The following is an 18,492-nucleotide window of genomic DNA, read 5'->3' as shown; positions in this document are numbered from 1 at the left end:
ACAGAAGGAAATTTTATAAATGTTTGTCTCGTTAAAACTAATATAAATGTCTTGCGCCTAGAAATTACATACTCAAATTATTATAACAATCTAATATCGAGATGTCATTTATATTTTAAACCAAAGTTTTTAAACAAATAGAGTGGACGTAGGGAATAAAAGTAATTGCTCAAAAATGCTTTAGAAAATGTCATTTAACTTTTTAATTCAGTCATATTTTTAATTATTGTCTATTATTATTGCATTTATTTCCTATTAATACATAGTCATGTACCGTTTATTTGTAACGTAACATGGGGCTAGCGTCGGAATGTGACTTGCGATGAATCACCAACTAAAGTCGTTTCACAAGCCGTGTCTTGCTGGTCAAAGATTTATTTACTCTGTTACAATTATCACAAGACATTTTCAACATGATATTGGCTAAATATTTCAGTTTGTACTAGAAACCACAATATTTCTATTGATAAAACAATTATCAATAAAGGTCAGTTATCCATTGTCTTTTTAAACTTTTTCATATTTATGTTTTTTGGAATTATTTACGGTCAAGCAATAAAATCTATACTATTTTGTCTGTGTGCGTATATTGTAAATTTTAAATATACCATCATTTAACACCGCGAAGACTTTAGAAATTTACACTTAAACTCCCTTTATGGCCATAAAGTGATTTGTAAGTGCCGTACTTATTGACCTTCACAAATAACTAAGTAACTAACTAAATGATATGAGTAAATAGTTACATCCCCCTTGAAATATCATAAGATCAAAATCGTTGCGTCTTATGAACTTAGTTTTAGACAAAATTTGTAAGAATCTTTAGAAGAGAATTTGTTTCAAGTGTCAGATCGATTAGTGTGGGGACTTAAGCGATGATACTTTAATAGGGCTAGTGTTGCGCCGATACACCGGCACAATTTTGCTTTTTTTCCTAACATTAGTTAACTATTATTTCAGAAGGTCGGTACGTTAAGTCAATATATAGTCATAAACGTTATACTGGTTTGCTCTTGGCACGTTGGTACCCATCTCTAAAAGCATCGTAAAGGACATCTGATACCGTTGCGGCGGCTGCTTTGCTGGCGAGGCTTCACGCGCGTATTTAACTTCGTATTTGGAGCGGGTAGCGATAACTGCACACAGATGTTTGATATTTTAAGCCAAGTGTAGTTTACGAGAAATGAAAAAGACGATTTGGTTGAACTTTAATATTTATGGTCAAAATAATCTGTGGCTCTTAAAGTCAATTAAAATAAAAATTCAGTGATTTTAAGAAGTTGCAGAGAGAACAAGCAGGGCTACCGAAACTGTGCTTAGTACCGTTGACACTTTAACAATTCTATTCTTGATCAAAGAACAGTTTTCACACCGGTATTCGGTTAAAATATAAACATGTAACTCTTCACCGTTACGCTCTTACTAAGAATACCAATGAGCTTTTACAATTTTACGCATTTCAAAAATTACGTGCCCATACCAAAGTTGTACTGTGAAAGTAAGACGCATTATTAGTACGGATATATTGAAACATATAGTCATCTTTTTCATTCTCTTTATAAAAATAGAGACAACAATATGTTTCAACACCAATGAACGATATATGAATTTTCAAATCCTTATAGATGTCTTTGGGCTACGGTCACTATGCTATTTTGTGGGAAATCAAGCTGCCAGGTCGTTTGCCACGTTATATTATAAAAAAAAGTTAAATAATTGCGCTTACATCATTAGACAAAGACCATATTAAATGAATCGTTTAAGCCGCGAATGCGTAGATTAATTAACATCCTATTAGAAAGTATAGTGTAGGAGTCAATTTGTAAGCCCACCTGCTGTACTTCTTAGAAATTACTTTCCTTATAAGATAGATTTTTTCTTGCCTAAGTGCTTCAGTCTTATCAGAGAAGCGATCGTAACACACTTGGCTTGCTTATATCAGCTTTTATATGACAAGATTGTATACGCTTTAATTTAAAATAAATCCCGACTTGATACCTCTACGCGTTCCTGAGAAAAATGATCTTGACAGACAGGGAGATGGACAAAGTGATCCTATAAGGGTTCCGTTTTTTTTCTATATATATATAGGGAGCTTTTATGCAGCCCAAAAAAATAATTTTACTAAAATTTAATCTTACTAATATTATAAATCTGAATGTTTAGATGAATAGGAATAGAAGGTGTCCACAGGACGGTTGAACGGTTTTAGCTGATATTTGGCAGATATATAGAACATAGCCTGAAAGAGCACAAAGCTACTAATTATTTTTTCAATTGCGCACGGACGGTGCCGCAGCCACAGCTAACTAATAAATGGTAGTAATTAGTACAAAAAAATATACACACATTGCAAAAATTGTGATTCTTTTTACGTTTTTTTTGTGACTGATTGGCACTGTTTGCCTTGAGGAGGCATTTACAGCTTCACTGGGCTCGAGGTGGCCGAGCGCAGATGGCACTTAGCCGAAACCTCGTTAAAGAGTAACTAAGCTCGAGGGCTCCCTAAGGAACCTCGGCTTGGGCCGTTACTTCGTTATTATTACCGGATTGGTATTTTAACGTGTTTTATTTACACTATGAATGTTATATTTTATGTTGCCTTATACATATATTGTAAATTAGTCAAAATTATAGTATATTCACATATTTTGTGACAACTAAAGGAAATTCTAGTCAGTTAGTCTAAATAACGTAGGAGTCAATAAATGCGTGCGTTAATACGCATCGTTTATGTCCCACACAATGCTATTAACACAGTTATTGTGCTGCGATCTAATTTATTATCGATTTCACACGAGTGAGGAACTATCACACAATGACACAGCGTTACCATTAACTTTCGTGTAAATTACTCTTTTCTATGACATTACCGTTCTTTTGATCGACATGGATGATTAAAAGGCCTTAAATGCATGACTTTAACATCTTCGCACGAATTGGCCCGGCTCGCCCGGTGAAATACCACGACCACACAGAAGACAGGCGTGAAGTGGAAGCAATTCCGCGTTTCGTCTGATGAGTGTGCATCCCGGAGGCCTAATTTAGTCCTCTTTCCCTTCCCATCCTTTTTCTTATAAAGAAAGGATGGGAAGTGGAAGTGGACTTTCCGGATGAGAGGATGCATGGAAAGGGAAGATATTTTCTTTCTGTGCATCATCTCCTCCGTCGATTAAAGTTAGGCAACGCATATGCAATTGCGTATGTGTATGGGCAACGGTCATTTCGCCATTTCAGCGATTTCAGGTGACCGCTCGCTCGTTTGTCACCTTTTGATTTAAAAAACATATATATATCATAAAGATATTAGAAGCCTTTGTCATACAGTGGGTTTCTACTCACAAAACTTCTGCACAAATATTTTTATTATAAGACATATGTGATTTATAAATAATGAGACAGTGAAAGCCCACATTTGCAATTTAACATTCGTTAAAAAACTGGAAGTACATGGTTCATAGAACATATAAAAACTACAAAACTTCACGATCAGATCTTTGTTCTATTTACTTTCAGGTCAGGTGGTTCTTCCGTTGTAAACTTAGTACAATGTTATGTAAATTTATTGAAATACGGTCAAACATAGAGAAGCGAGAAACCTCTAGTAGTGAAAGCCTTTGCTAAAAAATATCGCATTCCCTTAGATCCTCGTTTATTCAGGTCGGACTGTACTTTTATCTTACAACATGATCTTTTATTAAGTACAGAATGAATCATCGTTGCGTGCCGCTTGTATCAATTGCGGACAAATTACACGCGCCGTAAATAAAGCAATCGGTTACAAACAATTTACTCGACGCAAGCCCACTCACAAAACTATATTTAACAAACGCCATAACATCTCGTTATGTGAGTTAGACAATTCATAGGTCATTGTTAATGTTATCATTGATACAAATTGTAATATTAAATTATTCAAACTTTCGTGAGACATTATACTAAACTGATATAAAAACGGCTAAACACTCACGTATGTATATACGTCCGGTGGCGGCACCGACTAGTTTCGAGCCCATCGGGGGCCCTTCATCAGGATGAGTGGTACTGGTATTATTTTACGCGATGGGCTCGAAACTAGTCGATGCCGCTACCGGAGGAATATACGTGAGTGTTTAGCCGTTTTTATATCAGTTTAAATTGTAATATGATTGATAACAACATTGTACCTTATTGTAAGTAAACGAATGTTTGTTTTGATTTCGTTCTAATTTGAAATACATCGTGTAGACAAACTGCAAACATTTATTCAATGAAATAATATAAAAGATATTCAATGAATTCAAACCAATCAACGCTCGCTACTAGCTAAGTTATAAAACAAATGACTGTCAATCAACTTAAGCAATTATAAAAAGTAAAAAAGCTAACTTGAAACAATTACATGTTACATATCGAAGTAATTTGTCATCAAAACGACTTCATTATGACCAAGTGAAATTAATTGACCATTGTATGGGAGATATAACTGCAGGCTGTTCTTAACAATGGTCACTTCCGACTTTCTACGCTTACGGGGTAAGATTAGGGCTGACAACTTTCAATAAACTTAGACCGGAACATTGGCGGCAAAGAAAAACAAACGAGGATCTGTGACTGATCTATCAATCTATATGGCTAACGATGAAACAAAACCAGGTCTCCCCTTGATCTTTACAGGACGACAAAAAAAACATCGAATCGACTAATTTTTTTACTCCCATACTCACTGAATATACAGCATGGAAACCTTAGGTGGCAGCCCTAAATAAGAAACGGAGCGTTATAAATCTCTAATCTATTTTTGGTATTAAAGGGCCTATTCGTATGCTTCACTGAATGTTTTATGCATGACAGCTCTCTACTTATGTTTATGCAACAAACTGAAAAGTGGAAGTCGATATAATCAATATGGCACATAATAAGTTTACATAATACTATGAACACCATGTATAAGTCAGTTGGCATTACCATAGACTATGTCACCAATCATTTGCCACAGCCCGTTTTCCGGATTTCAAGCTGAAACGCATCATCCATCATTTTGGCAACAAATTAGTTTCGGGTAAACGGATTCGTTAAGGGCTAGAGACGCAGGAAACTATTTTCATACCTATTTTAGATTACCAGAAATAATTTAAATCGTTTACTTGTTTACCTACAACCTTAATCTGTAACAAAAATTACATCAGTCTTGAATTAGCCAATAAAAAGAATATCCATCTACTTTTAATCGTTTACTTGATAAGCTAAAAAGAATATGACCTTAGTAACAAAAATATTTTACCTAAGTCGCCTCCCTTGGCCTGCAATATAAAGGTCAGCACAATGTCGCGAAATTATTTTGGACAGTACACCTGACAACTGGTTGTCTATAGTGACGTCACACAACATACGCACGGGCAATAACACTACTTTTCATAATAAAATAAAAATAAACAAGCTTTTTATAACATTCAGAAAGTAAATAAAGTGTAACTGTTATTAAAAACAGAATTTAACTTGGTAGAGTTATATTGTTTTAGCGGTTATATTGCATGGGGCCCCTCACCATGCATAAATAATGAAACGTGCACGCGCTTTGGCCAAGCACAAATTTACTACCGACTCCCATAGCCTTAGGGTGAGTTCAGGTGAAAGTGATATTATGTTTATTAAATACAACAGTGCAAGCTTAATGTCCTTGCATAACGAGAATTGTTTGGACACGCCTTATAAACATCGTACAAATGTATAGTATAATACAGTCTCATACAAAGATGCGCCAGTTCCATAGAAAAACAAAATAAAACGTTATGAACACGATAGCTGCCATGTCGGACTATATGACCGACAAGCTAATTTTTTATTACGTTTGATAAGCCAGCGATTGACCACGATGTTTCAATCAGGCCGTGTCCGACAAGCCATACTTCCATTCATATGAAAATAATAAGTATATGAGCAATGTAAATAAGGTATTACTATATTTTTATGTGTTTTCAAATGGTTTTGGACAAAATTAAAAAAAATAATAGTTTATCGAAAAATCATTCTAGCAGCTAACGTGTTAAGCCTTGTTAGACCAATCACCACACATCCCTAATAATGTTTACATGATACTGAAGTACAAGAACTCTTAAGGCAAGTGTTACAACTCAAAAATAACAAAAAATCCGATTAAAATATTCATATACGAAGTTGTTTGTGATAATTGACTTTATGTAATCATATACTGCACTAGTTTTATGGTAATGCAAACTGCATCGGAATCATCAACTAGACAGTTTGCGATCATAAATTTTAATTCAATGCAATTAATGCATAGAATTGTAATTCGTATTCAGTGCATGGTTGATTAAAGCTATCTCGTATGCAAAGCCAACTTGTTTTTAATGCTTCTGAACTATCATTTATATCAGAAACTCGTAACAAAAACAGTGTAATTAAAGAAAAAAAAAAAGAAATTTACCATTTTACCTGACAGATGCGATTTTACGTAAGTTTTTGTTTTAACATCGATACGATCCAAATGATAAATTACTATTGCAGCTGTTGACCTGCCGCTCCACGCCCAGTTACGTTACTACCGCACTCTACCGGCCATAGTTCACGACGTTCTCTCGCTCCAATCCACACAGCTTGCGGTCTATTTGCGTAAATGTCAAGTAACCACGGTAAACCACGAACAAACCAACTTCCAACTAGAAGTTATATTGTCTTTTGTTGATATAAGAAAATTGCATTACGATAAAACTAAAGAAATAGGAAGAAAATATTATTTTATGTGTAGTTTAGTGATACATAGAAGAAATGGCCAAAGCTTGATATTATTTTGTTAGTCAAGTAGATATTATTTAGAAGTATGATAGGCAAAAATTTCATACTAAATATGAAAGGCGATTTCTATCACTCTACGCCAAAATACTTAATAGACGTGAGAGTGAACATACTACTATAGACTTTCATACCCTCATAACAATTTCCTAAAGTGGTAACATCAAAAAGCAACTTAATGTTGTATAATTAATAATTTCATAACAGATTACTCACAGATAGTATTTATAAACCGGAAAATAATTAACATAAAACTGAAAGATCCCAGAGAATATTTTAAATTGATTACGAATATAAAGGAAATAATTACAAGAAACAAAAAGAAATCTCTCAGTTTAATTATTTTGAACATAATTTCCCACATAAATTAGAATTGACGAATAACAAGAAAAAGAAAGTGTTGATCCTTTCTAACAGATTTGACGAACATAAAAGTGTACCCAGGAAAGTTTTCTAGCGCCATTCACGCATTTACAAAGGAATTTTAAGAATTACTTATATTATAAATGCGAATGTTTAGATGGATGGATGTTTGTTTGAAGGTATCTCCGAAACGGCTGAACGGATTACTATAAAATTTGGCATACATATAGAACATAGTCTAAAAGAACGCAGAGGTTACTAATAATGTTTTTTTAATTCGGAACCGGACGTAGTCGCGGGCGATATCTAGTTTACTAATAATCTTTCTAAGAACTATTGTCAACACTACAATGTGACTTGCAGTCCGTCAGTCGGACAAAAACCGCCAATCTTTTGTCGCCTTAGCCTATCTTGTTACAAGTTAGTAGATTCAGTTTACTAGTATCAGAAAACAAAGTGCATAAACAATGCAGTCACCGGCCTGATTCACTTCTAAAGGCAACGCACTGCGTATTATCGAGGGCACCTAAGTACTAGTCCCACCTATACTGGATATTTCCTTTGTCGACATAACCAACCTTTGAAAAGGAACAAGAAATTTTCCCTACAATAGTTTCTCTTTATAACCTTTTCTATTAACCTAGTTTTGTGTAAAGTTTAATTGTAGATTTTTTTCTTAAATATTATATTGAAATTTTTAAGACACTTATAAAATGTGTTTACAAACATTATTTTTTATATAGTAACATAAAGATAAATCAATTAAATAATACAATTCAATCAATCATTTCATTCAATAGCTGCTATAATGCAAATGCCCATCAAAATGACAAGCATGATGAATTACATTCAAAGTCATGTCACTTTAAAAATGAAATCACATACTTGATACACAAATAAGAGGATTAACTTTATAATCTCTTTTTAAATGTTGTTACCGAAATTTATCACATACAACAATAAAATTTCTCACGTAAGAATCACTTAAGTAAGACATAAGCTCTCTGCGATTTAACGTAATACGGACTTCGTGCTTTTAGAGGCTAAGCATGATATTCCTAAATTCAAAATTTGAACATATTATATTTAAATCATGATATTTTGAATTGAGTTTAAACATATAAAGCAAAAAAATTGGATTTTTAGGTAAGGACGATAAGCGTAGGAGCCATGAAAATTTTTAAACAGTCAGGTCTTGTAAAAAAAATCGCTATCCCTTCCCCCTAGACATTCCATAACGAATTTCAAAAATGTAATGAACTGACAAGTGACCATCACGTGATCTGTCTAAAGTTATTTTCATCTCCATACATTTTTGAACGTCGTTACGTATCGCGTCGTAGCAAATGCACATTGTCTAGGGGTACTGCGTCTGTACCATCTTATAAGCATAGTAGCTATAACTGTTCATTAGGTAACATGAGCCACGTGTACTCGACATAAGCGCCACTACAGTAACGTATTACTCAGCAGTATGATGTCACAGCGAGCGTGTTATAAACGGGACGTATAAATAGACAATATCCTGATTGGAATAGCTTACGATACGTGACTCGCATCAAGAACATGAAAGTATACTGAAAGCATTTCTATTTAATGCATCGACAATCATACTGGTTGATGAATTTACTGTACTATAAAGTAATATTCATAATAGTTATCAGCCAAAAGCTGTTAAAATTATAAACATTTTTCTTTTAGTTACCACCAGAAGATACCCACAAGACGGTCCAAATCGTCGGTTTAATGTTTTGTCATGTTCACCCTACAAGTGGTCGTTATTCTAGAAACTTCTATATTAGTCTCTACACTACTTTTTTTTAAAAAAGAAACGAGCGGTGGGAGCACCAAACTGATCGTCGAGTCTCATGAACATCCGCAACACCAGAAGAAATGCATATGCGTTGCAAGTCTTTAAATAAAATTGTTATAATAAATTTAAAATTAACTTGTATTCATTTAATTCGAACTATTTTCTTAAAAATGAATACAATAAATGAATAGATTGCAAACAGTCTTTCGCAATCGATTGCTCCAATCCAATGTCGGGCAATCGTAATAATTGTTAATAGTAATTTATTATAGAAGAAAAATAAATCTCTTCATTAGTAAGACATTATTAGAGAAACATCATCAAATTAATAACTTTTAGAATCTAAAATGTCCACAACATCTTTAATAGAAATTATATTAAATAAAGGTCACTCCAAATTTATACAGATATGATTAACTATTATTCACAAAACAACGAATAACTTTCCGCAAATATAAGCTGGTCATCGCACCGCATAGTAGGGATTCCAACACTAGTCTTGTGGTTTAAAGTTACAAATAAGAATCTTTACCACCACACATTTAATCGGTTCAATGACTTTCAATACATGAAGTTAAACTACATAAATAGTATAAACTTTTCCTACATATGGAAGCTCCAATAGCCTTATGGTTAAGAGTACAGATTTCCGATCACGAGGTCTGGGGTTCGGATCCCGCCATTCGACTATTGTCGTAAACTATATCCTAGCACAAGCTTAGAGCTTAGTTGTAATGATACAAGAAATATTAGTAAATTTACACAAAATCTGCTAATATTTTAACAAAAAAAAATTTTTTTGTCACTGGCTTATTTGGCACGATTTTTTTGGTATTTTTTTCTTTTTGCAAGTAAGAAATAACTACTTAGAAACATATAAGAATAACTCATGTGTTGTACAATTTAACAAAGCAGACTTTATAAGATTTATATCCGTGGGAATGATACTTATCTCACTTTGTTCCGAGTATTTAACACATCAATAAACACATGTAACACTTTAGCAAGGACTAAAGTTATGTAAACTGAAAAAAAGTGTTATATTATTGAATAAGGTTACATCTTGTTAGCATAATAAAAATGCAGACATCTAGACCACAAAGAAGCGTGTCGAATACAATTCGATCGACGGTCAATAACTTTTGGTCGTCGTGAGAACATTCTCGTCAGCAAGCATTACGCCACAACGTCGGTAGCGTGCCAGATAACCAAATGTAGGTTAGTAACACTTTAGTAGTAGTTAACAACCAACCAAGTACCAGGCAATAGGCGCTTTGTTTACGATATTATCGATTGCTGCTTTCGAAAGCAGTGACAAGCGAGAAATATTCGAATTGGATCGCTGGATGACAAACATTGCGGTAAACTAGTTATTTCAAGAGAACATGAGATGGCTACCGATAATATACTACGGTATAAACAAAAGCTCCTATAATAAAAAAATAGAACGAAACAGTACAATTACTGAAATATTAACATACTATCTGTCGATCGTGACTCCGTCCGCGAGGAATTAAAAAAAATCTTAATTAATAGCCTATGTGTTCTTCCGAGCTATATTCTACAGCTACGCCAAATTTCAGAGAGATCCATACAGCAGTTCTAGAAACTCTTTAAACATCCTTCCATCAATCTAAACATTCGTATTTACAATATTAGTAAGAGAATTAGATGTATATTTTTTATATATCTTATATTTATTTCTTAGCTATTTAAAAACCTATTAAAATACCAGTCGCTAAAAGGATATTACGACGGGTATGTAAAATCTAAATGAATCCCAAACCAACCAAAGTAATAAAATGTTGATTAGATTTCCCTTGATAATGACTCCGTGCGATATCAGGTTTTTCGTATTACATTTACAATTAAATTACTTTAACAACATCTAAGTACCATCTTTTATTTTATACTGGCTATTAGAATGTAGATTTTAATCGTGATTTACCCTTAATAAGATAAAACTATCATGTACAGTCAGCTGCATAAATATAAAGTCAAATCTGCACCAGACTTTAGAAACTTGTGTGTTCGGTTTAAAAACTCAAAATGCACGAATTTTCAATAAAGTTTAATGATCTTCATAAGCATATGGAGGAAAGCGAGTTTAGATATTTTTGAAACCGAAGGCGTATAATAGTTTTCGTAGCTTTGTAATTGTATACATATTTATGCAGCTGACTGTACATGGTATAGATAAAATCGGCATATTTCAAACTTCGCAAACACTATTGTACTCAATTGTAGCAACTACTTAATTAACATTCATTTAATATTCAGCTTTAGTAGACGCCAATGTATATCCGTCACTTAGCAACCAATCGTCGTCGTTCGTTAAGGCCAACCATTGACTTCCGTGCTGAATATCGCAGCGAATCTTATATCCGCAAAGCAGAGCGTACAGGAGGAGTTTAAATGTAACATAAAAGTTTTAGAACCACTGAACAGGACAATGATTCCAAAACTTTCGCCAATGAAATTAACTGCCAAACATGATTTGCTTGTTTTATATGAGAACTAAATTTCATGTGACATTGTCGCATAACAATCTTACAAATAGTATAAATGCGAGTGTTTAAACGTATGGACAGATGGATGTTTGTTTGTAAATATCTCCAGAACGGCTCAACGAATCTCTCTAAGATTTGGCATAGGCTACTTATTAAGTTTTTTAAAACATTCCCGAGCAGAAAGAGCCTCGGGAAACAGCTAATGTATATTCCCATAAAATTGTTCCCTTTACCCACTTTTAATGAATCACTCAGGAAGTTTTAAGAAATAAATTTCCATATTGTTAATGGAGCGAAAAATCTACACTAAGGGGATTATTATGTCACCATTAAATAAGGAGCTCGCCTGTTAGTCTTTTAAATAAAAAATCAAGATATATTTAACAGACAACAAGAAAATATTGTTAGCGAATACGGAGTTAAGTGTTGTAGGTCTTCGTTTTTAGGTCGTGTATTCGCAGTCCACGTAATAAGAAAAATACGTTATACTTATTTGTATTCGAGCACGGGTCTTCCGACCGGTTTTATAGCGCCGACAAAGTTTAGAACTTCCGGTAAAACACGAGGGAAGTTCTTGTGGTCAAAACGAGCATATCACGTTACACTAAGAAGGATATTAAGACGAAATTTTTAATAAACATCGTAGCATTTCTTATGGGTCTATAAAAAGTTTTTAAAAGATTAAAATTGTACTCTTAAGACAGTGAAAAAAGGAATTAATTATCCGTAAGTGAGGTGCGATGACCGAAATAGTTGGCGTTGCTAATTTAACTCTCGTGAATGCAAAAATAGAATTCGACACACCATAGAATAAACGGAACCGGTTAAAAGGTTAATGGGATCATATAATTAACAATTTAATTAGTTGAGTTTTCACAGTACACACATTGTGCGTTTCAATATCGACTACTCTACATGATACATGGTATCTACTTATCAAAAGTGAAACTTACATAGGCTTTGATTAGCAACATTTATTCAAGACTTTAGTTAAAATTAATGATATTAATAAATCAGATATATGTATAACATTAATAAAACGTTACAATGAAAACGAAAGTCCTATTCATAAAAACCCTAACACAAGATGCCTCTACGTTGAATAAGCAACGAAAGTAAGGTTCGGGTATTCGTTCCGATTGCATCGAGACACGCCGTGCCGGCATACCTTTTTATATAATGCAACTCATACGCGACACACTAAAAGTATCTCTAACACCTAGAATATAAGATTTAAATTACTTTGTAGCCAGTATAGCAGGTGAACTTAGCTGTAGTTCGCAACACAATAGGATTTAGGGACGTAAACTATAGATGTCTGAGACGATCGCACGCTGTGAATAATATCCTCGCTAATATTTATAACCTCACTTTCGCTTAGCTTTATAGATTATCTCAAAGAATGCTGTAAGAAGTCACGCTTAGGCACGGAACGATAGTAAAAACTACACAATAGCAAAATCGTGCCAGTGACTCGGTTGAAGTGTTAAACGTTTTTTTATAAACAAGCTGGTGCATTAACTATCCGTTAAACCACGGCTAGAATAATTATCATTACAGCTGTAGACTGAATTCTAATAAAGTAAACTACGGGACCAGTACGAATATTTGTGACAATCGCTTTGTTATCTACGATTCTTAGTGGTAGGGATAGGATATACAAATCTTACATATAAAATTCTCGTGTCACAGTTTTCGTTCCCACACTCTTCCATAACGGCTTGACCGATTCTCATGAAATTTTGTGAGCATATTCTGTATGTAGGAGAATCGGCTACTATCTATTTTATAATCCCGCGCAGACGGAGTCGCGGGCAACAGCTAGTGTTAATATAAATTTTGTCGATGATGATACGTTCGCGATTTTCACAAACATTCGTACTATGCCCATTGTGTAAATGATTGAAGAACAGTAATTAGATTGATCATTGAACTTTGAATAGCAATTATCTTTTAAACGAAGATTTCAAGGTCACGTTCTAAATCAATAAAATTTTAACATATCTTAAACACATAATTTGAAGAAAGCGAGAACAGAAAGCGAGCAATTATGTCGCAGCAAGAAAATTTTCTTCCCGGGTGAAAGCAAAATTTAATACTTTCCCGGACATCTTCGCATCATCGTGCGAGATGCAAATACTCGTATAATTATAATAAACCAATGAATATTTTCAAACTACTTTCTAACATAAACGCTTATTATCCACCAGTTTATAGTACACACTATAATACACTTAGAAGTCATTAACCTAAACTATAATATAAATATAATAAAATAATACAGGGGTCTGGGCTCCGAATATCATTTTGTCCCATTCGGCGTCGAGACCCTTGGTCCGTGGGGTCCTAGCGCTTTAAGACTTTTTAAGGACATTTCCAAAAAATTAATCGACATCACAGGGGACCGAAGAGCTGGCAGCTACCTCGGTCAAAGAATTAGTTTAGCTGTACAGAGGGGGAACGCTGCCAGTATCTTCGGGACCTTGCCTAAAGGGACTCCTTTTATTAACATATTTTAGTTAATTATTCGGTTTTTTTTTTTAATTTTATTTTATATCATAGATTTAAGAGTTTATGTATTCATAGAAATAAGGATGTAAATAAATATTTTATACTGTCTAGAAGAAAAAAAAATATAAATATTACTTAAGATATACAAATACAATATTCAAGTACTCCACAAATAATAACTTAAAACTTACTGTATGCAAAATTACCAAATAATAATTACCTTCACTGCAATTACATTTAACACCTAATATGGATTACTTGCAATGTCAGCTGCTTACCTGAAAATAAAATAAAAACAATTGAAAATAATATTTAAAACAAAGAACACACAGACGACAAGACAGGCGTGAAGTGGAAGCAATTCCGAGTTTCGTCTTATGAGTGTGCGTCCCGGAGGCCAAGTTTAGTCCTCTTTCCTTTCCCACCCTTTTTCTTATAAGGAAAGGATGAGAAGTGGAAGTGGACTTTCCGCATGAGAGGATGCATGGAAGGGAAAATATTTTCTTTCTGTGCATCCTTTTTTCCGTCGATTAAAGGTAGGCAACGCATATGCAATTGCGTATGTCTATGGGCAACGATCACTTCGTTATTTCAGCGATTTCAGTTGGCTGCTCGTTTGCCACCTTGTAATATAAAAAAAACACAAACCGTTAACAGATTACATACAACAAAGTTACACATTTGAACATATCAATGGTGTATAAATTTTATTGTTATTCGTTGTTTAAGCAAGACATTAATTCTTAAAGCAATTGATTGTTCTTAACATATTACGTTTAACCCTAGTCTTCCACTGCTAACACTTGTACAAAATCACATCGCTATATCTTTTTTTAAAACAGAATGAAAACAATCATAGCAATGGAAGTCCACAGTTACATATTATGGATTGTATTTCACTAACGTTCATTCAAACGATTGATTCGCAAATATTATTGCGAACGGACGTCAGCTGGTACGGCGTGTGTTCCTACCAGATGTTTCGGTCACCTGGTAAAGTTCTCAAATCGATCGATGGGTTCGTATTGCTTATAAGGCTTTAGCTTCACGTTTTTGACATACGTCTTCTAAATTTTAAATCAACAAACGATACAAAAGGAACAAACGTTTTAATATATTTTTAAGTTACATTTTATAATCCATTAAGCATTAAGAAGCCAAGATTGAGGCCACGGTTGTCGTGCTCGCATCGTGTGTGGGCACATCAACAATCTTTGAAGCAATTTGTTATCAAAAATATGAAAATAATTTTTAACAGTAGACTGTCCCGCCTTATATAACATTTTACGCTTGATTTATACAAATTACTGATAAATTAAAAAGTCTATTTTTAAATTAAGTAAAGAATAATAGAAATACAGGCTTTTCATAACACATCGTACTAATTTTTACCATGCAATATTATTTACTCTACAGTGGGTGTGTTTACACTTATAATACGTATAAATAGGTCAATTGAACTATACAAAAAGACATCGTTTGCAAGTTTAAAAAACATAGACTAGAGACTAACTGTATTAAAACCTCAGTATCTCACAAAGAGATGGTGCATTCAATTTGTAGAAGTTTTGAATGTAAACCTACCATAGCTATAAAAACAATGCTCATTGAGGCGCGAACGGCGTCGGTTTAGCTCCGTTTATGGCCGGACCGGGGTTAAGAAGTACTCACAATACGCGACAGTTGTTGCTTGTATAGCTTTATTGTAAATAATAATAAAAAAAACTTGCAAAATTCACTATTAACTTAGGGTAGAGCCCTCTCAGTGGGGTCGTATGACATGACAACGACTTAAAAGTGTAAACAACTGTAGATTTTGTAATGAATGTTAAAAATTACAACGTATTAATATAGAGCGTCGGTGGCTCAGTGGTCGAGCACTTGACTTGCAATCTGCAGGTCCTGAGTTCGAATCCCAGGATCAATGTGTTTTTCGATTTCCGATTTACATATGTACATTTATCAGACGTTCTTGCGTCGAAGGAAAACATCGTGATACAACCTGCACATACCTGAGAAGAAATTCAAAGATATGTGTGAAGTCAACCAATCCGCACTTGACCAGCGTGGTTGACTATGGCCTTATCACCCTTAACTTAGGGTAGGCTCGGAGCCCCTCGGTGGGGACGTATAGTGAGCTGATGATGATGATGATTAATAATGACATTTAGTACGTTTGAGTTGCTTTATTCATGGTGGGTATATTAAAACTCTACGTAAGATAGATAGAATCCACGGGATACCAATAAGCAACTATCTCGCTTCTACCGTATTTATACACCTGAGTAATCTGAGTCTCATAACTACGAATGTTTAGATGGATGGATGAATGGATGTTTGTTTGAAGTTATCTCTAGAACGCCTGAATGGATCTCGATGAGATTTGGCATACACAAAGAACATAGTCTGGAAAAACACATAGGCTACTAGTTAGGTTTTTTTTTTTAATTCCGCACGGACGGAGTCAAGGGCGCCTAGTCTGCACATAAATATATGTCGGTTTCAAGTGCTATTAAGACCGATCTGCTTAAGTAATAAATTCGCAAAGAAAGTAGGTTTACATGGTAACTCATTATCAAGGAAAATCGTATACACGACCCATAATATAATGTAATAAAACATTTATTGAAATCGCATAAAACACTAATAGCATGGTATCAATTCTTGATGTACTATTATAGCAGTCGCCGGCAGTAATTCTCATCATTTCCCGTAGAATTTTCTCAGGCTTTCCTTTATGAACTAGATCGATGATCGATTTATTGTACTGATCGTATAATTAAAACAACACCCAGAACAATCTATTATATACTACAACTCTAACGTTCTGGACTAATCGAGTAAGAAGGGAGTTAATTTAGATATTACGAATGGAAGAACTAGCTGTCGCCCGCAACTACGTCCCGGCGGAATTGAAGAAAGAACTTAATTAGTTGCCTATATCTATCTAACTCTAACCCTGATTATGCTCTACATCTTTGCCAAATTTTAGACATTTTGGAGATACATTCTTACAAACAAACATCAATCCATTCAATCATTCGCATTTACAATATTACTAAGAAATAAAATAGCCCTTCGTGCGCTGACCCTCCATTGGGAAAAAGACTGATGATGGAACATGTTACTAAAATAAATCGACATACATGCTCGCAAAATAATTGACCGACGATAATATTTTATATTATCTTTTCAGTGTCATTACCACTCCCAATCTGCAATCTTACAATCTAATCGTATCGGTTGAGTCTGATTAGAAAATGGCAAGAACGTCTGAGTGTTTTTGTTTTTCATACGTGTGCACATGTCGATGTAACGTTACCAGATATATAATACTAAAATCAATACTTTTATAGGATTTTCGTTAGTTAATCTTTTATTTATTGACAAAACAATAAAGCCGACTTATTAACATTTCCAATCTTCCAATCTAGTAACTCAAGAATGAATTAGCATCTCCAAAGCTTTTATGTCCCGTAGCCTTTTACAGTCATAATAATTGATGATTAAACGTTCCGTTTAACCGTTAATCGGTATTCCTAACGGAACCGTTTACGTTTGACAACAATAATAGTATGCATAGCAAACTTTATACATCTCACTTCTTACGCAAACACAATTACCACTGCCACATTCAGACGTCATTATGGTCACTATAAGATTTTGTAAGACAAATCCACACTAAAACTACTTAAGGGATTGTACAAGTTACAGCATTAAAGTTGGTTTCTAAGACCAAAATCTCTGTATAAAACATGTCATCTCTGTCTTTATATTTGACAAAACAGAGACAACAATATGTTTTAAACGAAGTTTTTAGTTTCAGAAATTCAAGATAAATGCGTTTGGCCGTTAGAAAGATGTGTCCCGTGTTATACATTACTATAGAGTCAAATAATACAAAACTAATAGACTACTGTAACCCTTCTATTAATAAATATTGTTGTCTCTGTTTCATCGTTGGGAATGAAAAGGGATAACATTCTACAGTTAAACAAGTACAAAAGACATTAAATACTACTATAAGCAAAGAGTGATTCAAACGTTCCCAGGAGCTAAAGTCTGAATACGACAGAATAATCACAGGAAAGTGATGAATAATTACTAGTTTCATTGTAAACATCGTACAGCACCCGGCAGTAGTCGACACGGAACAAACTGACCCTTCATTCAACTCGATCTTTACGCTCATGTTAAATAACAGCCTTTGAAATCAATTTACTAAAGCACTAAGTTCTAAGTTGCAAGATAATAATGAGAAAGAAACTTAAGTTGTAGCCTACATAGTAATGCTTCTTCCTTAGCTTTGTGATATTTATTATAAATTATTGAATTAGAAAAAACAGCATTGGAGAGATAAAAAGGATATCCTCGGTTAAACCAACACGAATACAAAGACAACAAACAAAGGAAACCGAAAAAAAGGTGAAAAAAAAATTATAGAATTAATTTATTAAAAACAAAAGAATAACACTTTTAGTCCATAAACTTTTTAATGAAAAT

The 18,492-nt window shown here is 34.0% G+C and overlaps 1 protein-coding gene across 3 annotated transcripts in view; it reads right to left on the bottom strand.

Annotated features, from left to right (window-relative positions):
* klar (klarsicht) overlaps positions 1-18,492 on the bottom strand; it is a 209,026-nt gene that overhangs the window by 143,685 nt on the left and 46,849 nt on the right. Inside the window, exon 1 of one of the 3 annotated variants that reach the window (XM_013310587.1) lies at positions 14,210-14,264. The exons of the other annotated variants lie outside the window; for them this stretch is intronic. The gene's annotated coding sequence lies outside the window, so the exon portion shown is untranslated. Of the gene's footprint in view, positions 1-14,209; positions 14,265-18,492 lie in introns of those variants that run through there. 3 annotated transcript variants of the gene reach the window in all.

Source organism: Papilio xuthus, unplaced genomic scaffold (assembly GCF_000836235.2).
Source record: "Papilio xuthus unplaced genomic scaffold, Pxut_1.1 DF827714.1, whole genome shotgun sequence".
In the NCBI taxonomy this organism is placed as follows: Eukaryota; Metazoa; Arthropoda; class Insecta; order Lepidoptera; family Papilionidae; genus Papilio; species Papilio xuthus.
Note: the sequence above shows the minus strand (reverse complement) of the source record. Positions and strands in the feature narration are given on the sequence as shown.